This window comes from Ambystoma mexicanum, chromosome 2p, assembly GCF_040938575.1.
Source record: "Ambystoma mexicanum isolate Mex_15411 chromosome 2p, UKY_AmexF1_1, whole genome shotgun sequence".
Classification (NCBI taxonomy): domain Eukaryota; kingdom Metazoa; phylum Chordata; class Amphibia; order Caudata; family Ambystomatidae; genus Ambystoma; species Ambystoma mexicanum.
Genome location: NC_090923.1, coordinates 728,348,376 through 728,369,933, shown reverse-complemented (window position 1 = coordinate 728,369,933; position 21,558 = coordinate 728,348,376).

The following is a 21,558-nucleotide window of genomic DNA, read 5'->3' as shown; positions in this document are numbered from 1 at the left end:
CAGAGACCGAAAGATGGAAAGTACAGGAAAGGAGAAGCAGAGCGTGGGGCGCCAATGGAGTCCTTGGGATTATATCCCTTGACAGCGTATCCCGCAGAAGGGTACACAAATCCAATCTATGGGCCTCGTTATGAGTATGGAGATAGCCATGCCCTTAATAAGGGCATGGCTGTCTTCATACCGGGTTCCAGCTCTGGGTTCTATGAATGAGGAATTACCAGGTCATTCCAACCTTGGAGAACCCGGTAACACACGAGGCTACTGCTCCCCACCCACATATGCACACCCGCTTGAAGTATTGGCATCTGTGGGTGCCAGGTCAAGAGAGTTTGAGAACAGGTTGGCGGAGTCCTTAACAGAATTGAACAGGATACAAGAATCCTCAAGAGAGGTGAGGGATGTACGGGCCTTGGAAGATGGATTAAGAGAATGGGGATCAGGAGATGTATTGCTTAGAATGAATCAGGGAGGAATACAAAATGTATGTGTCAAAAAGGAAGGAGGCGGGGGTAAGTGGACTTATTTTGGATCAGATACAGTGGTGAGAGATGTCAAGAGGGAGGACTATAGTGACTTTTTCACTGAGGACCAGGGGGAAGAAGAAGAAAGGGAGTTGGCATGTGGGTGAGGGGCAGGTTGAGTAGCACCGGCCGGACTGCGACAGTAAGGAAAAAGGGAAGTGTGAAGAAGGGCATGAGAAGTAGGGTGAAGATGCAGACGCCCCTGATACATAACGGAGCGGCGGAGAACACAGTGGGCCTCATTACGACCCAGGCGGTAAGTTACCGCCTGGGTCGTACCTTTACCACCATGGCGTAAACTACGTTTACGCCATGGTGGTTGGCGGACTTACCGCCCCATTCCGAGGTGAGTGGGGCGGTAAGTCCCCATTAACCCATTTACCCTTCTCCATTCCCATTTTTGCCCCATAGGGCATAATGGGAGTGGGGAAGGCGTTAATTACGCCACCGTAAATTACAGTCGCGTAATTAACAACAAGGTCCCTTAGCGTCATGGATTTTAACACCTGCTAAAAGCAGGTGTTAAAACCTCCATGGCGCTAAGGGACCTCGGAATCAGGCGGTAAGGGTCGGCGCTGTTTACTCCGCCGTAAACCCCTTACCGCCTGGGTCCTAATGAGGCCCAGTATGTTCCCTTGCTCCAGATGGATAAGAATAATTTAATTAAGGCCCTACCACAGCTCACAGCAGGGGCCAGCAAGTGGATATATGTGTAACGCTCACCTGATTCCCGCAGAGGCGCCGGTCTTGACTGGGTGAATGCCGTATCTTCAAAGGTGATGTGTAACACACGGTTGGCTCTTTGGGCTGGACCTCTGTGCACTGTATGTCTGACTCGAAGAGTAAGATGTCTGCAGATAGAAAATATGGGATTAATGAACTGGGGTTATTGGGTGCCTCTCTCCTCTTCCCTTTCTCTTCTCCTGTAGAACCCCAAAGGTTAACGCCCTCACCTTAGGTAAGTGAACGCCGAGCTCTCCATCTGCCTCGGGGCAGGGTGCCGTAACCAGTTTCTTCACTGGATAAGGGTGCAGGCCTCTTGACCTCAGAGGACTGCTGTCCGTCGTTAACTGCACGAACGGTAAATTCTGGGCACTTCAAATGTCTTAAAAGTCTTTTGTAATGATATCTCTTGTTTTGCAGGGTTCCGGCGATGGCGGATGGCGGGCTGATGAGAGTTGAGGATCAAACCCGCGTGAGGAATAGAAGCGCCTGGAAGCACGTAAGTAAGCGCTTGTAGCCTGCTCCACGATGCGCACTAACTGCCCCTTTTATCTTGCAGGTACAAGTTCGGAGCTTTAGAGAAGCTGAAGGGTGCTGGAATACCCACTGGATTCGGCGTGGGAAGGAGTAATGGCACGTGAGTAATAAAGTTGCCCAATGTCTTTAAACGCACCTTCTTTTGTCTTTCAGATGCGGGATGCAGCGCCGAAGGCCTCCGGAGTGTGCGAAGAGCTGGTAAGCTTTTGTCTTTCAGATGCCGGAATGCAGTGCGAAGACCTCCGGAGCATGCGAAGAGTAGGTAAGCCTTTGTCTTTCAGATGCCGGAATGCAGCGCGAGGCGTTGGTGACAGCCGATGGACCAGGTAAGAGATGCGCTGCCACTGAAGACCGTAGTGCTAACCTGTTCTTTCTTTGTCTTTACAGGTGCTGCTGAAGACTGGATTCCAGGATGGTAAGCCTTTGTTCCCTTAGGCCCAGGATCAGAAGCAGAAGACACGATGAGCGTTCTGCTGCAGAGAATGCAGAATAACGCAAAGCAAGATTCATCCATCGGGTGTGGTTTAAATAGCCTCCTGTAGTGCTTAGGTGTCTCCTTCCACAGCCTCGCCTAGGTAAGAAAAGAGTTCCTGCTTTCCAGAAGAGTTCCAGTGTTCAGAACCTAGGGAGTGGCTCCTGCACCACCCAACAGGAAAAGTAGTCCCAAACAGAAGAGGATCAGGGGCTCAACTGGCAGGTAAGTAAGCAGCAGGTCTGCTGCAGGTAAGTCCACCCAAGCATTATGAGCCCGGCGCTTCCAGCGATGGGACTGGGCATCTTTATGAGCCTGGTGCCACTGGCACCAGGACAGGGTCCAAAAGGTCCCAATTGGGACTGGCTGGCACTCGGAACCGGGGTTATGGGTCTGCTTCCAAGGGAGTCGGGCAAGTCCTGATCTTTTGGAAGCAGAGATCATGACAGCACCCCCCCTCAAGGCCCCTCCCAAACCGGGCTTCTCCGGGGGTTTGGGCTTGTTAGGAAATGTTCGATGAAATCTTTTGATTAGACGAGGCGCGTGGACATATTCTGCAGGTTCCCAGGATCTTTCTTGGGGACCGTAGCCTTTCCAGTCAATCAGGTAAAATAGTTTAGATTTGGAGATCTTGGAATCCAGGATGCTTTTGACTTCAAACTCGAGTTCTCCATCAACTAGAATAGGTTTTGGAGATGTAGTTAGTCGGGTTTGAGGTTGCACGGGTTTTAATAGAGAGACGTGGAAGACCGGATGTATCTTCATGTGAGGGGGCAAGTCCAACTTGACCGCTACTGGATTTACTATGGTAGTGATGGAATAGGGACCAAGGTATCTTGGGTTGAATGTGCGTGGTCCTTTTAGAGGTAGATATTTGGTGGATAACCAGACTTGATCTCCTACTTGATATTGGGGGGCTTCCTTCCGATGTTGGTCTGCTCCTTTCTTGTATTGGTCTTTAGCCCTTTGAAGGTGAGAAACGGCTTCCTTAAAGGCTTGGGTGATTGTAGAATGCAGGTGGTCTACTGCTGGTGTTCCAAGATCTTGGAGTGGATCCAACTCCGAGGTTCGAGGGTGACTACCGTATAAAAGAAAAAACGGGGTCTTCCCAGTTCCCGAGTGGACAGAGTTATTGTAGGCATATTCGGCTATCCAAAGGATATCTTTCCAAGTTTTTTCAGTTTGTTGTAGCATGCAGCGCAAATACTGTTCCAGAGTTTGATTGGTCCTCTCGGTTTGTCCGTCGGTTTGAGGGTGGTGGCTGGTCGAAAGTCTCACATCAATTTGAGCCGACCGACAGCAACTTCGCCAAAAATGAGAAATAAATTGACTACCTCGATCCGAAATTAGAACTGAAGGAAAACCGTGCAGTCGGACGATGTTTTCGAGAAATTCTCGGGCCAGAGTTGCAGCTGTTGGTAAGCCTTTGAGTGGAATGAAATGCGCCATATTGGAGAATAGGTCCACGATTACTAGGATCGTATTGTATCCGGAGCATGGAGGTAGATCGGTGATGAAGTCCATAGAAAGCGTATGCCAAGGGCGAGGCGGGATGTCAATAGGGCGTAAGAGGCCGGCTGGTTTTTCCTTTTGACTCTTGTTTTGGGCGCATACTCCACAGGACATTATAAAGTCTCTGATATCTTTTTTCCAAGACGGCCACCAGAAGTAGCGCTTGATCTTTTCCGAGGTCTTGGTCATACCGGGATGTCCTTCCATTAAAGAATCGTGATAACAAGAGATTACCTTTTTCTGTAAATCTGTGCTGGGCAGGTATAACCGTTCTTGGAAATATAATAGGTTGTCCTTCACCGTAAAGTCCTTTCGCTGCAGATGCCAATTCTGTATGTCTGCTGGAGTTACCAGTAGCCTGGCTTTATCCTTAACTTCCTCTATGGATTGTGTGGCGATTACACCTAGAATTCTTTGTTCGGGAATGATAGGTACAGGTTTAAGATTGATCAAATGTTCTTCCACTCCCATCCGAGAAAGGGCATCAGCTTTAGCGTTTTTTGTACCAGGTCGATAGGTAATTATGAAGTCAAACTCGGCAAAGAATAGTGCCCAACGGAGTTGGCTAGAGGATTGAGCTTTTGCGGTTTTCAAATATTGCAGGTTTCGGTGATCTGTAATCACAGTAATGGTGTGTCGGGCCCCCAGAAGATAATGCCGCCAAGCCTTAAAGGCGGACTTGATAGCTAGAAGTTCCTTATCAGTAATAGTGTAATTGATTTCAGGAGGCGAGAATTTGCGGGACCAAAATGCCACGGGATGCAACTGATTGGTTACTGGGTCCTTTTGTGATAGAACTGCCCCCATGGCAAGGCTCGAAGCATCAGTTTCAACGATGTAGGGGAGTTCTGGGCGAGGATGTTTTAAGATCGGTGCAGAGATAAATCTAGTCTTCAAATTCTGGAAAGCTTGTTCCGCCTCGGTAGACCATTCAAAACGTTTGTTTTTCTTTAACAAGGCGGTGATGGGCTGGACTATTCGAGAGAATTCGGGGATAAACCTGCGGTAAAAGTTAGCGAAGCCTAACATGCTTTGAACACCTTTTACGGAGGATGGCGATGGCCATTTGAGAATTGCATCGACCTTCTTTGAATCCATACGCACTCCGCTAGGTGATAATATGAATCCCAAGAATTCAACTTCAGTCACGTTGAAAACACATTTTTCCAACTTAGCGAAAAGTTTGTGTTGACGCAATCTCTCGAGGACCATTTTCACGTGTTTCCGATGTTCAGTTTCCGATGAAGAATAAACGAGGATGTCGTCAATGTAAACAACAACACACACATCTATGAGCTCTCTGAGGACATCGTTCATAAAATATTGAAAGGCGGCCGGGGCATTGCAAAGTTCGAAGGGCATGACCTGATATTCAAATAGCCCATACTTGGTGCGGAAGGCCGTCTTCCATTCATCGCCCTCTTTTACTCGTACCAAGTGGTAGGCTCCTCTAAGATCCAGCTTTGTATATATGCATGCTTTTCTGACTTGGTCCAGGAGTTCAGGGATCAAAGGTAACGGATATCTATTCTTAACGGTGATCTGGTTCAGGGCGCGATAATCTATACAAGTTCTAAGGTCCCCTTCTTTTTTTGGAACGAAGAACAAAGCTGAGGAAGCAGGGGACTTGGAAGGACGAATAAACCCATTTGCTAGGTATTGATCCAGGTATTGTCGGAGGTGAAGATTCTCAGGCTCGGTGAGGGCATAAATTCTACTACAAGGAGGAGTAGATCCAGGTATCAGGTCTATCTGGCAGTCATAAGACCTATGAGGAGGTAGAGAGTTAGCCTGATCCTTCCGGAAAACATCTTGGAATTCTAGGTATTCAGGAGGTAACTGAGGAGCCTCCGAGGAAATTGCTGCCAGTGCAACACCAGGTCGAGGGTGACAAGTAGAGACACATTCTGGAAACTGAACCGTTCTTGCTCGCCAATCGATCTGAGGATTGTGCTTCTCTAACCAAGGAATTCCTAGAATAATCTGGAACTGGGGGGCCTTGATCACATTGAACACGATCTTCTCATGGTGTCCATCTTGACTTACTAGCGTCACTTCTTGGGTGGTATGCGTTACTGGTCCGGAGGCTATCTCCGTACCATCCACCGTAGTAATGACGTCCTTTACAGCCTTTGGACAAAGAGTCAGATTCATCCTCAAAACCATTTCATGATCCACATAATTGCCGATGGCACCGCTGTCGACGTAAGCTTCAATCGCATGTAATCGATCCGGATGTTCAGGGCTAATGAGGACCATAGGTATCACGAAATGCGAGGTCACGGAACTGGTTTTAACGCTTGGCAAGAGGACCTCTATTCTTGTCGGGCGAGGTCGTTTCCCTGCTCAGAGTTTGTGACCCTGGTAACTGCAGCTCCTACGGCCTTCTTGACTGGTTTCACCAGACAGTCTCGAAGAAAGTGCCCCGAGTTTCCGCAATAGAGGCATAATTGCAGCTGTTTTCTCCTTTCCCGCTCCTTTTGTGTTAGTGGTCCTTTCAGGCCCCCTATTTGCATGGGTTCCCCGGAGTCTACTCCTTTGGTAGGAGTTGGTGGTTTGGAAAATACTCGAGCATCAAACTTGGAACGATCGGCCTTCCTGTTCTGCAGTCTGTGGTCAATTTAAACGACTAAGTCAATATAGTCCGAACAGTCTTGCGGGGGATTCACTACTTGGGCTAACACATCTTTGAGCTCTCCACATAGACCTCTATAAAACAGCGTAATCCTTTTGTCCTCAGGCCATCGAGTTTCCACTATCAGTCTGTTGAAAGACGCAATATAAGCCAAAAGGTCTTGATTACCCTGTCGCAATGAAAGGAGCTCATTGTCCAAGGCCTGCCTCTGTGAATGTCTTGCAAACAGTTTTTCCATACTGAGCTGAAAAGCTTGAAAATCATGGAGAACCGGATCATCTTGATTAACTAGAGGGATCGACCAGTCTGCCGCATTGCCACTAAGGTACGAAAGCACGAAAGCTACCTTAGCTTGATCAGTTGGAAAGGCTGCTGGCCGGCATAAGAAGTGCAACCGGCACTGATTAATAAATACTGCAAACCTCTTTGGGTCACCAGAAAATCGTTCGGGCGGAGCCAGAGGTACATTCCCAGGTAGGTTGATCTGCACTGAGTTCGTAGAGGATGTTGAAGGAAGATTTGCCCCTGATGCGGGTAACGGAGTTTGTCCGGCTTGTGACTGTAGCAATTGTCTAGCGAGATCGTCTGTTCGCTCCTTGGAAATAATCAGTTCCCTTCTTAGAGCATTCGTTTCCTGACGGGGTGCATGCACTTCTGCTCTTAGTTCCCCAAGTAACTGGGCTAGCTGGTCGGTATCCGAGGTTTCCATAGCGCCTGGGTGGGAGTTTTGCGATAGGCTTTGCGTTCTGTTACGCTCACCTGATTCCCGCAGAGGCGCCGGTCTTGACTGGGTGAATGCCGTATCTTCAAAGGTGATGTGTAACACACGGTTGGCTCTTTGGGCTGGACCTCTGTGCACTGTATGTCTGACTCGAAGAGTAAGATGTCTGCAGATAGAAAATATGGGATTAATGAACTGGGGTTATTGGGTGCCTCTCTCCTCTTCCCTTTCTCTTCTCCTGTAGAACCCCAAAGGTTAACACCCTCACCTTAGGTAAGTGAACGCCGAGCTCTCCATCTGCCTCGGGGCAGGGTGGCATAACCAGTTTCTTCACTGGATAAGGGTGCAGGCCTCTTGACCTCAGAGGACTGCTGTCCGTCGTTAACTGCACGAACGGTAAGTTCTGGGCACTTCAAATGTCTTAAAAGTCTTTTGTAATGATATCTCTTGTTTTGCAGGGTTCCGGCGATGGCGGATGGCGGGCTGATGAGAGTTGAGGATCGAACCCGCGTGAGGAATAGAAGGGCCTGGAAGCACGTAAGTAAGCGCTTGTAGCCTGCTTCACGATGCGCACTAACTGTCCCTTTTATCTTGCAGGTACAAGTTCGGAGCTTTAGAGAAGCTGAAGGGTGCTGGAATACCCACTGGATTCGGCGTGGGAAGGAGTAATGGCACGTGAGTAATAAAGTTGCCCAATGTCTTTAAACGCACCTTCTTTTGTCTTTCAGATGCGGGATGCAGCGCCGAAGGCCTCCGGAGCATGCACAGAGCTGGTAAGCTTTTGTCTTTCAGATGCCGGAATGCAGTGCGAAGACCTCCGGAGCATGCGAAGAGTAGGTAAGCCTTTGTCTTTCAGATGCCGGAATGCAGCGCGAGGCGTTGGTGACAGCCGATGGACCAGGTAAGAGATGCGCTGCCAGTGAAGACCGTAGTGCTAACCTGTTCTTTCTTTGCCTTTACAGGTGGTGCTGAAGACTGGATTCCAGGATGGTAAGCCTTTGTTCCCTTAGGCCCAGGATCAGAAGCAGAAGACACGATGAGCGTTCTGCTGCAGAGAATGCAGAATAACGCAAAGCAAGATTCATCCATCGGGTGTGGTTTAAATAGCCTCCTGTAGTGCTTAGGTGTCTCCTTCCACAGCCACGCCTAGGTAAGAAAAGAGTTCCTGCTTTCCAGAAGAGTTCCAGTGTTCTGAACCTAGGGAGTGGCTCCTGCCCCACCCAACAGGAAAGGTAGTCCCAAACAGAAGAGGATCAGGGGCTCAACTGGCAGGTAAGTAAGCAGCATGGTCTGCTGCAGGTAAGTCCACCCAAGCATTATGAGCCCAGCGCTTCCAGCGCTGGGACTGGGCATCTTTATGAGCCTGGTGCCACTGGCGCCAGGACAGGGTCCAAAAGGTCCCAATTGGGACTGGCTGGCACTCGGAACCGGGGTTATGGGTCTGCTTCCAAGGGAGTCGGGCAAGTCCTGATCTTTTGGAAGCAGAGATCATGACAGCCTTACCTCGGGTGGTGTGGTGGGTTTCCGAATTGGTGTCATCATGTAGGTGCTCAGAGGGTAGGCACTGTCCCCTGGGGAGGTGATAATGGTTGTCATTAGTGGGGTTTTCACATTTCTCAGTCTCTGACATGCATGCATGTGCAGAGGCATTTATACTCACCAAATAGCCATGTGTTGCCATGCCGCCCAGCTTCCAGGTCCCTATTTAGGGGTGACATTCTGAATATGAAACTATCATGGCTGGACCCTGGATAGTTGGCACATACTGAGGTGATGATTCCCTTGGCATCACATACAACCTGCACGTTGATGGAATGCCAGTGCTTGCGGTTTCGATAGATATGCTCAGTGGCCCTGGGAGGACGTAGAGCCACATGGGTGCAATCAATGGCACCTAGCACTTTGAGGAAGTGTGCCACTCCGTAAAAGTCCTGGACGACAGCCTGCCTTTCTGCAGGTGTTCTGGGCATGTATATGTGCCTGCGGACTGAGGGGCTTGCAGCCATGATGGCCAACACCTGCTGTAGGCAGTGTGACTGCGTGGTCTGTGAGACACCCCCGACTATGGCACTTGTCCACTGAAATGACCCAGTAGCCAAGAAATGCAGTAGATTGAGCACCTTTTCCAAGGGGCTCAGTGCTTGGGAGCACAGGGTGGGTGATGTGAGGTCATCCTCCCACTCCCTGACCAGTTCTATGATTATTTGTGGTGGAAACCTGTACCTCCCATACACCTGGTCATCAGGCATCCCAAAAAGGCTGGTCCTGGGTAAAAAAAATGCAGGGCCTGGCTATCCTCCTCCTCCTGCGGTGTCCCACGACCACTGCTGCGAGGAACGGTATATTCATCGTAGCGTATGAGCTTGTTTGTTGTTTGCGCGCACTTTTATGCTGCACGGGGCTGCTTACGCCTGCTTCCTGCTGGCGTACGTGTTTCCGGATTAGCTTGTCTTTTTTGGCGCACGGCTTTCCCCTGTTCGATTCCATGACTACGTGTTGTTTGCGTGCGTGTGGGCGTTGCGAGCATTTACCTCCTGTACTTCCCCCGTAACGCCCACATTTTCAGGTGTTGTTCCCCATTCCGCGTGTTACGCCCGTGTTACGCCCACTTTTCTTGTGTGCGCTACATGAGGTGCGCTTTTCCAGTGCGCGTCGTGCACTCCGTTTGGAGGCATGTGTGCCCGCGTGCGCCACCCACGGATTTGGCACACATCCCCGGTTTTACAATCACAGCGCATTCCATGAATCGATGAATTGCTGCGTGCGCGGCTTTGGCACGAGTGCGCTGCAATTTTCACGCTTGCGCTCCCCTTTTCGGCACATTTATTCCATGAATTACCCCATAAAACTTGATATCCTTACAAGATTGACTTGGGACTTTCTTCCCTAGTGGATTGTATTCTGTCTGGTGTGAACATTCAGTGACTTGCCTTCAATTGGTGACCCCGACTTGATCCCAAGGTGAGGGAAGGTGGTACCACAATACAGCATATTATTTAATGGAGGAATACAGAAATAAAACTAGTGGTCTCAGAATAGGCCTGGAATAAGTTGTGGTTGTTATTTTAGCTTGCTATTCTATAGCATTGTATTCATGTTTTGTTGGGTAAAGAACAGGCACTAGAACGGGCGGTAATGGTGTGCACTGCGGTGTGGTGTGGCATTGGATGGTTTCATGGAGTGGTGTATGTGTACAAGGACGGGGAGAGAAAAGGGTAGGGGTTAATTTTCGTTCTTTTTGGTTATAAGCAAGCGGCAGCGTGCGCTGCGCTTTAGCAGTACTTTGTGGGTCAGTAAGAGATAGATATTACTAGCATGGGAAGAGGAACACCAATAGAGAACATGTATAAGGCCCTAGCACTGCATCGTGATAGGGTGGAGAAATACCATAAGCGGTGGATTGCGGAGACAGGAGGAGGGGGGATGCCATGCCCATGGCTAGGGCAGGGCAGGGCTCGCACAATAAGCGTGCCTTGGAACACAGGTCCACATATTTAGTAGCTAAGTATAAGGGAAAGTAGCTACAGAAGGGAAAATAAATCTTAGATCTCTGGCGTATGTTCTAAGACACAGAAGACCAAGGGGATGGAGTAGAGGCGCAGAGACCGAAAGATGGAAAGTACAGGAAAGGAGAAGCAGAGCGTGGGGCGCCAATGGAGTCCATGGGATTATATCCCTTGACAGCGTATCCCGCAGAAGGGTACACAAATCCAATCTATGGGCCTCATTATGAGTATGGAGATAGCCATGCCCTTAATAAGGGCATGGCTGTCTTCATACCGGGTTCCAGCTCTGGGTTCTATGAATGAGGAATTACCAGGTCATTCCAACCTTGGAGAACCCGGTAACACACAAGGCTACTGCTCCCCCACCCACATATGCACACCCGCTTGAAGTATTGGCATCTGCGGGTGCCAGGTCAAGAGAGTTTGAGAACAGGTTGGCGGAGTTCTTAACAGAATTGAACAGGATACAAGAATCCTCAAGAGAGGTGAGGGATGTACGGGCCTTGGAAGATGGATTAAGAGAATGGGGATCAGGAGATGTATTGCTTAGAATGAATCAGGGAGGAATACAAAATGTATGTGTCAAAAAGGAAGGAGGCGGGGGTAAGTGGACTTATTTTGGATCAGATACAGTGGTGAGAGATGTCAAGAGGGAGGACTATAGTGACTTTTTCACTGAGGACCAGGGGGAAGAAGAAGAAAGGGAGTTGGCATGTGGGTGAGGGGCAGGTTGAGTAGCACCGGCCGGACTGCGACAGTAAGGAAAAAGGGAAGTGTGAAGAAGGGCATGAGAAGTAGGGTGAAGATGCAGACGCCCCTGATACATAACGGAGCGGCGGAGAACACAGTGGGCCTCATTACGACCCAGGCGGTAAGTTACCGCCTGGGTCGTACCTTTACCACCATGGCGTAAACTATGTTTACGCCATGGTGGTTGGCGGACTTACCGCCCCATTCCGAGGTGAGTGGGGCGGTAAGTCCCCATTAACCCATTTACCCTTCTCCATTCCCATTTTTGCCCCATAGGGCATAATGGGAGTGGGGAAGGCGTTAATTACGCCACCGTAAATTACGGTCGCGTAATTAACAACAAGGTCCCTTAGCGTCATGGATTTTAACACCTGCTAAAAGCAGGTGTTAAAACCTCCATGGCGCTAAGGGACCTCGGAATCAGGCGGTAAGGGTCGGCGCTGTTTACGCCGCCGTAAACCCCTTACCGCCTGGGTCCTAATGAGGCCCAGTATGTTCCCTTGCTCCAGATGGATAAGAATAATTTAATTAAGGCCCTACCACAGCTCACAGCAGGGGCCAGCAAGTGGATATATGTGTAACGCTCACCTGATTCCCGCAGAGGCACCGGTCTTGACTGGGTGAATGCCGTATCTTCAAAGGTGATGTGTAACACACGGTTGGCTCTTTGGGCTGGACCTCTGTGCACTGTATGTCTGACTCGAAGAGTAAGATGTCTGCAGATAGAAAATATGGGATTAATGAACTGGGGTTATTGGGTGCCTCTCTCCTCTTCCCTTTCTCTTCTCCTGTAGAACCCCAAAGGTTAACGCCCTCACCTTAGGTACGTGAACGCCGAGCTCTCCATCTGCCTCGGGGCAGGGTGCCGTAACCAGTTTCTTCACTGGATAAGGGTGCAGGCCTCTTGACCTCAGAGGACTGCTGTCCGTCGTTAACTGCACAAACGGTAAATTCTGGGCACTTCAAATGTCTTAAAAGTCTTTTGTAATGATATCTCTTGTTTTGCAGGGTTCCGGCGATGGCGGATGGCGGGCTGATGAGAGTTGAGGATCGAACCCGCGTGAGGAATAGAAGCGCCTGGAAGCACGTAAGTAAGCGCTTGTAGCCTGCTCCACGATGCGCACTAACTGTCCCTTTTATCTTGCAGGTACAAGTTCGGAGCTTTAGAGAAGCTGAAGGGTGCTGGAATACCCACTGGATTCGGCGTGGGAAGGAGTAATGGCACGTGAGTAATAAAGTTGCCCAATGTCTTTAAACGCACCTTCTTTTGTCTTTCAGATGCAGGATGCAGCGCCGAAGGCCTCCGGAGTGTGCGAAGAGCTGGTAAGCTTTTGTCTTTCAGATGCCGGAATGCAGTGCGAAGACCTCCGGAGCATGCAAAGAGTAGGTAAGCCTTTGTCTTTCAGATGCCGGAATGCAGCGCGAGGCGTTGGTGACAGCCGATGGACCAGGTAAGAGATGCGCTGCCACTGAAGACCGTAGTGCTAACCTGTTCTTTCTTTGTCTTTACAGGTGCTGCTGAAGACTGGATTCCAGGATGGTAAGCCTTTGTTCCCTTAGGCCCAGGATCAGAAGCAGAAGACACGATGAGCGTTCTGCTGCAGAGAATGCAGAATAACGCAAAGCAAGATTCATCCATCGGGTGTGGTTTAAATAGCCTCCTGTAGTGCTTAGGTGTCTCCTTCCACAGCCTCGCCTAGGTAAGAAAAGAGTTCCTGCTTTCCAGAAGAGTTCCAGTGTTCAGAACCTAGGGAGTGGCTCCTGCACCACCCAACAGGAAAAGTAGTCCCAAACAGAAGAGGATCAGGGGCTCAACTGGCAGGTAAGTAAGCAGCATGGTCTGCTGCAGGTAAGTCCACCCAAGCATTATGAGCCCGGCGCTTCCAGCGCTGGGACTTGGCATCTTTATGAGCCTGGTGCCACTGGCGCCAGGACAGGGTCCAAAAGGTCCCAATTGGGACTGGCTGGCACTCGGAACTGGGGTTATGGGTCTGCTTCCAAGCGAGTCGGGCAAGTCCTGATCTTTTGGAAGCAGAGATCATGACAGCACCCCCCCTCAAGGCCCCTCCCAAACCGGGCTTCTCTGGGGGTTTGGGCTTGTTAGGAAATGTTCGATGAAATCTTTTGATTAGACGAGGGGCGTGGACATATTCTGCAGGTTCCCAGGATCTTTCTTGGGGACCGTAGCCTTTCCAGTCAATCAGGTAAAATAGTTTAGATTTGGAGATCTTGGAATCCAGGATGCTTTTGACTTCAAACTCGAGTTCTCCATCAACTAGAATAGGTTTTGGAGATTTAGTTGGTCGGGTTTGAGGTTGCACGGGTTTTAATAGAGAGACGTGGAAGACCGGATGTATCTTCATGTGAGGGGGCAAGTCCAACTTGACCGCTACTGGATTTACTATGGTAGTGATGGAATAGGGACCAAGGTATCTTGGGTTGAATGTGCGTGGTCCTTTTAGAGGTAGATATTTGGTGGATAACCAGACTTGATCTCCTACTTGATATTGGGGGGCTTCCTTCCGATGTTGGTCTGCTCCTTTCTTGTATTGTTCTTTAGCCCTTTGAAGGTGAGAAATGGCTTCCTTAAAGGCTTGGGTGATTGTAGAATGCAGGTGGTCTACTGCTGGTGTTCCAAGATCTTGGAGTGGATCCAACTCCAAGGTTCGAGGGTGACTACCGTATAAAAGAAAAAACGGGGTCTTCCCAGTTCCCGAGTGGACAAAGTTATTGTAGGCATATTCGGCTATCCAAAGGATATCTTTCCAAGTTTTTTCAGTTTGTTGTAGCATGCAGCGCAAATACTGTTCCAGAGTTTGATTGGTCCTCTCGGTTTGTCCGTCGGTTTGAGGGTGGTGGCTGGTCGAAAGTCTCACATCAATTTGAGCCGACCGACAGCAACTTCGCCAAAAATGAGAAATAAATTGACTACCTCGATCCGAAATGAGAACTGAAGGAAAACCTTGCAGTCGGACGATGTTTTCGAGAAATTCTCGGGCCAGAGTTGCTGCTGTTGGTAAGCCTTTGAATGAAATGCGCCATCTTGGAGAATAGGTCCACGATTACTAGGATCGTATTGTATCCGGAGCATGGAGGTAGATCGGTGATGAAGTCCATAGAAAGCGTATGCCAAGGGCGAGATGGGATGTCAATAGGGCGTAAGAGGCCGGCTGGTTTTTCCTTTTGACTCTTGTTTTGGGCACATACTCCACAGGACATTATAAAGTCTCTGATATCTTTTTTCCAAGACGGCCACCAGAAGTAGCGCTTGATCTTTTCCGAGGTCTTGGTCATACCGGGATGTCCTTCCATTAAAGAATCGTGATAACAAGAGATTACCTTTTTCTGTAAATCTGTGCTGGGCAGGTATAACCGTTCTTGGAAATATAATAGGTTGTCCTTCACCGTAAAGTCCTTTCCCTGCAGATGCCAATTCTGTATGTCTGCTGGAGTTACCAGTAGCCTGACTTTATCCTTAACTTCCTCTATGGATTGTGTGGCGATTACACCTAGAATTCTTTGTTCGGGAATGATAGGTACAGGTTTAGGATTGATCAAATGTTCTTCCACTCCCATCCGAGAAAGGGCATCAGCTTTACCGTTTTTTGTACCAGGTCGATAGGTAATTATGAAGTCAAACTCGGCAAAGAATAGTGCCCAACGGAGTTGCCTAGAGGATTGAGCTTTTGCGGTTTTCAAATATTGCAGGTTTCGGTGATCTGTAATCACAGTAACGGTGTGTCGGGCCCCCAGAAGATAATGCCGCCAAGCCTTGAAGGCGGACTTGATAGCTAGAAGTTCCTTATCAGTAATAGTGTAATTGATTTCAGGAGGCGAGAATTTGCGGGACCAAAATGCCACGGGATGCAACTGATTGGTTACTGGGTCCTTTTGTGATAGAACTGCCCCCATGGCAAGGCTCAAAGCATCAGTTTCAACGATGTAGGGGAGTTCTGGGCGAGGATGTTTTAAGATCGGTGCAGAGATAAATCTAGTCTTCAAATTCTGGAAAGCTTGTTCCGCCTCGGTAGACCATTCAAAACGTTTGTTTTTCTTTAACAAGGCGGTGATGGGCTGGACTATTCGAGAGAATTCGGGGATAAACCTGCGGTAAAAGTTAGCGAAGCCTAACATGCTTTGAACACCTTTTACGGAGGATGGCGATGGCCATTTGAGAATTGCATCGACCTTCTTTGAATCCATACGCACTCCGCTAGGTGATAATATGAATCCCAAGAATTCAACTTCAGTCACGTTGAAAACACATTTTTCCAACTTAGCGAAAAGTTTGTGTTGACGCAATCTCTCGAGGACCATTTTCACGTGTTTCCGATGTTCAGTTTCCGATGAAGAATAAACGAGGATGTCGTCAATGTAAACAACAACACACACATCTATGAGCTCTCTGAGGACATCGTTCATAAAATATTGAAAGGCGGCCGGGGCATTGCAAAGTCGAAAGGCATGACCTGATATTCAAATAGCCCATACTTGGTGCGGAAGGCCGTCTTCCATTCATCGCCCTCTTTTACTCGTACCAAGTGGTAGGCTCCTCTAAGATCCAGCTTTGTATATATGCATGCTTTTCTGACTTGGTCCAGGAGTTCAGGGATCAAAGGTAACGGATATCTATTCTTAACAGTGATCTGGTTCAGGGCGCGATAATCTATACTAGTTCTAAGGTCCCCTTCTTTTTTTGGAACGAAGAACAAAGCTGAGGAAGCAGGGGACTTGGAAGGACGAATAAACCCATTCGCTAGGTATTGATCCAGGTATTGTCAGAGGTGAAGATTCTCAGGCTCGGTGAGGGCATAAATTCTACTACAAGGAGGAGTAGATCCAGGTATCAGGTCTATCTGGCAGTCATAAGACCTATGAGGAGGTAGAGAGTTAGCCTGATCCTTCCGGAAAACATCTTGGAATTCTAGGTATTCAGGAGGTAACTGGGGAGCCTCCGAGGAAATTGCTGCCAGTGCAACACCAGGTCGAGGGTGACAAGTAGAGACACATTCTGGAAACTGAACCGTTCTTGCTTGCCAATCGATCTGAGGATTGTGCTTCTCTAACCAAGGAATTCCTAGAATAATCTGGAACTGAGGGGCCTTGATCACATCGAACACGATCTTCTCATGGTGTCCATCTTGACTTACTAGCGTCACTTCTTGGGTGGTATGCGTTACTGGTCCGGAGGCTATCTCCGTACCATCCACCGTAGTAATGACGTCCTTTACAGCCTTGGGACAAAGAGTCAGATTCATCCTCAAAACCATATTATGATCCACATAATTGCCGATGGCACCGCTGTCGACGTAAGCTTCAATCGCATGTAATCGATCCGGATGTTCAGAGCTAATGAGGACCATAGGTATCACGAAATGCGAGGTCACGGAACTGGTTTTAACGCTCGGCAAGAGGACCTCTATTCTTGTCGGGCGAGGTTGTTTCCCTGCTCAGAGTTTGTGACCCTGGTAACTGCAGCTCCTACTGCCTTCTTGGCTGGTTTCACCGGACAGTCTCGAAGAAAGTGCCGCGAGTTTCCGCAATAGAGGCATAATTGCAGCTGTTTTCTCCTTTCCCGCTCCTTTTGTGTTAGTGGTCCTTTCAGGCCCCCTATTTGCATGGGTTCCCCGGAGTCTACTCCTTTGGTAGGAGTTGGTGGTTTGGAAAATACTCGAGCATCAAACTTGGAACGATCGGCCTTCCTGTTCTGCAGTCTGTGGTCAATTTGAACGACTAAGTCAATATAGTCCGAACAGTCTTGCGGGGGATTCACTACTTGGGCTAACACATCTTTGAGCTCTCCACGTAGACCTCTATAAAACAGCGTAATCCTTTTGTCCTCAGGCCATCGAGTTTCCACTATCAGTCTGTTGAAAGATGCAATATAAGCCAAAAGGTCTTGATTACCCTGTCGCAATGAAAGGAGCTCGTTGTCCAAGGCCTGCCCCTGTGAATGTCTTGCAAACAGTTTTTCCATACTGAGCTGAAAAGCTTGAAAATCATGGAGAACCGGATCATCTTGATTAACTAGAGGGATCGACCAGTCTGCCGCATTGCCACTAAGGTACGAAAGCACGAAAGCTACCTTAGCTTGATCAGTTGGAAAGGCTCCTGGCCGGCATAAGAAGTGCAACCGGCACTGATTAATAAATACTGCAAACCTCTTTGGGTCACCAGAAAATCGTTCGGGCGGAGCCAGAGGTACATTCCCAGGTAGGTTGATCTGCACTGGGTTCGTAGAGGATGTTGAAAGAAGATTTGCCCCTGATGCGGGTAACGGAGTTTGTCCGGCTTGTGACTGTAGCAATTGTCTAGCGAGATCGTCTGTTCGCTCCTTGGAAATAATCAGTTCCCTTCTTAGAGCATTCGTTTCCTGACGGGCTGCATGCACTTCTGCTCTTAGTTCCCCAAGTAACTGGGCTAGCTGGTCGGTATCCAAGGTTTCCATAGCGCCTGGGTGGGAGTTTTGCAGTTGGCTTTGCGTTCTGTAACGCTCACCTGATTCCCGCAGAGGCGCCGGTCTTGACTGGGTGAATGCCGTATCTTCAAAGGTGATGTGTAACACACGGTTGGCTCTTTGGGCTGGACCTCTGTGCACTGTATGTCTGACTCGAAGAGTAAGATGTCTGCAGATAGAAAATATGGGATTAATGAACTGGGGTTATTGGGTGCCTCTCTCCTCTTCCCTTTCTCTTCTCCTGTAGAACCCCAAAGGTTAACGCCCTCACCTTAGGTAAGTGAACGCCGAGCTCTCCATCTGCCTCGGGGCAGGGTGCCGTAACCAGTTTCTTCACTGGATAAGGGTGCAGGCCTCTTGACCTCAGAGGACTGCTGTCCGTCGTTAACTGCACAAACGGTAAGTTCTGGGCACTTCAAATGTCTTAAAAGTCTTTTGTAATGATATCTCTTGTTTTGCAGGGTTCCGGCGATGGCGGATGGCGGGCTGATGAGAGTTGAGGATCGAACCCGCGAGAGGAATAGAAGCGCCTGGAAGCACGTAAGTAAGCGCTTGTAGCCTGCTTCACGATGCGCACTAACTGTCCCTTTTATCTTGCAGGTACAAGTTCGGAGCTTTAGAGAAGCTGAAGGGTGCTGGAATACCCACTGGATTCGGCGTGGGAAGGAGTAATGGCACGTGAGTAATAAAGTTGCCCAATGTCTTTAAATGCACCTTCTTTTGTCTTTCAGATGCGGGATGCAGCGCCGAAGGCCTCCGGAGTGTGCGAAGAGCTGGTAAGCTTTTGTCTTTCAGATGCCGGAATGCAGTGCGAAGACCTCCGGAGCATGCGAAGAGTAGGTAAGCCTTTGTCTTTCAGATGCCGGAATGCAGCGCGAGGCGTTGGTGACAGCCGATGGACCAGGTAAGAGATGCGCTGCCACTGAAGACCGTAGTGCTAACCTGTTCTTTCTTTGTCTTTACAGGTGCTGCTGAAGACTGGATTCCAGGATGGTAAGCCTTTGTTCCCTTAGGCCCAGGATCAGAAGCAGAAGACACGATGAGCGTTCTGCGCAGAGAATGCAGAATAACGCAAAGCAAGATTCATCCATCGGGTGTGGTTTAAATAGCCTCCTGTAGTGCTTAGGTGTCTCCTTCCACAGCCTCGCCTAGGCAAGAAAAGAGTTCCTGCTTTCCAGAAGAGTTTCAGTGTTCTGAACTTAGGGAGTGGCTCCTGCCCCACCCAACAGGAAAAGTAGTCCCAAACAGAAGAGGATCAGGGGCTCAACTGGCAGGTAAGTAAGCAGCATGGTCTGCTGCAGGTAAGTCCACCCAAGCATTATGAGCCCGGCGCTTCCAGCGCTGGGACTGGGCATCTTTATGAGCCTGGTGCCACTGGCGCCAGGACAGGGTCCAAAAGGACCCAATTGGGACTGGCTGGCACTCGGAACCGGGGTTATGGGTCTGCTTCCAAGGGAGTCGGGCAAGTCCTGATCTTTTGGAAGCAGAGATCATGACAATATGAATTTGAAAAGCAAACAGCAGGGGTGCTCTTGGCAATAGGAGACATTAAGAGCATGATGGTTGCTATGATCGGGGACCAGGCTGGGGACGTGTGGGTTAAAGCTGGTTATCCGGGAATAACCATAGGGGACGATGGACATGACGGAGCATCGTTTAACAGAATTAGAGCAAAGTGTGGGATGCGATATGGAGGGCTTTCCCGGATACCCCCGATTTACAATCCCTGAAGCAGTGCACAAAGGTGGATGATGAGGATAGAGCTAAATTCATTCTCATATTACAAGAGATGTCGAGAGCTGGGACGGGAGGACTGTGGAATTGGTCAATATTGTTCTTCTATTTTATTTTAAAGAGAGGATTGCCAAAGGAAGTGCAGATGGCTTTGGATAACATTGTGGGTATCGAGGAAAAGGGGTGGCTGGAAATACAGAGTATAATAGTGCATCATTACAAAAGGATAAAGGAACGGGAGAGGGAAACAGTCAGGCGGAGGAAGCCAAATTGGTAGAAAAGAAATTGCCAAAAGTTGTCGTTCAGGCACCTGTGTCGACACCAGTACAGGTGGAGGGGACAGAGAGCACCCAGCAGGGCGCGAGCGCCACTATTGCTACACACTGGGCTGAATGAGGACAAGGACAGTGCGACGGGGGAGAACAGTATCCCAGCCCACAGTGGCAACAAAGAGGACCGCAGTGAGGAAGAGGGGGATTTCGAGGAGGAAGAGGGGGAGGATTTGGACTAAGAGGGGGTGGGCTTGGACCATCCCAATATTGGAATTGTTTAAAGGTGGGTCATTTTGCAAGGGAATGTAGGAACAGGTCTGCAGTGGGGTATAATTACGGGTTACAGCAACAGGGCCAAGGGGCCCAAGGACTTGGGTATCCGCAACAGGGTCAAGGATATCAGAACCAAGGGTATCCACAGAGCATCACCAAACACATAACCAGCAACCTCAAGCAGCTGACATACAAGTGCGACATCCGCCACAGCAGGCCGGTGCTGCTCTGGTGAGCAGAGTACGAAGTGGGGCTACCGCTCCCTTTGGAGGAGCAGCAGTGATAGGGGCAACTCCTTCTTGTTCCCTGGAACTAACACATACCCTGATTAGGACAGCCCACAGAGAGCACTTGCGTGTCCGGTCTTGTCAACGACCATCCACCCTGAAGAGGAACCTTTGGTGGGGGCGGAGATGGGAAATAAACACTTGATATTTCTGGTGGACTCAGGTGCAACTAAAACATGTATCATGGAGGTAAATGTTGCCTTATCAGGAAAATATCTTCATGCGCTGGGATTCTCTGGGGCTATTTCCAAGGTTCCATATACTGAGTAGCTGGATGTTAAGATGGGAGGGAAGGTAGTGCGGGCGCCCTTACTATATTCCGAAAGTTCCCCAGTTAATTTACTAGGTAGGGACCTGCTCAGCAAAGTAAACATGACAATATAATTTACAGATAGTGGTATATATTCCTCTACGCCTGGGATGTGCGCTATAAGAGCGATGTTGATAATACACTCAATGACAAGGGAGGTGGTGGTCCCCGGGACTCCCGGGAACCCTGATATGTTTATTTATGGCATTACTGTGCTGGTGGAGGTTGTGCCCCAGATTGCTAAACAGTGTTGGCGAGTGCCTACAGATTTTATTTTTCGTCCAGCGGTGTCACCTGAGGAGGTGGCAGGAACGATATTGTCGCTGGATGTGCAGCAATTGTTGATTTCCGACAAAAGTGTTGTCATGTTAGTAATTGACAGGGACGGGTGTGAGTGGCGCACAGAGCTCTGTGTAGATCCGACGGAACAGCTAAAGGAAATGATGGATGACGAGTTGTTTCAGAATAATGACAAAGATTGTGAGCTAATATTAGAGATCTGTAGCCCCTGTGAGATAATGATGCAGTACCGACAAGTGCTGTGCCTCTTGATGGCAGTATTAACTCCACCCCTATTTTTTTACAAGGATTTACAACACATGCCTTTGCAGCTGTGGACCACAAATCCACATGATGTAGGATTACTGAAAGACGTGACCCCTGTGCGTATGAGACTGAAGCTGGGAGTGGTGCTGCCCAGGGTAAGACAATATCCATTATCAAGAAAGGCAGAGGAGGGTATTAGAAAAACAATACAGGCCCTATTTGACCAGGGGATCATTGCGCCGTCAACGTCTCCGTGTAATACAGTGATATACTCTGTCAAGAAATCAACACGGGGCAATTGG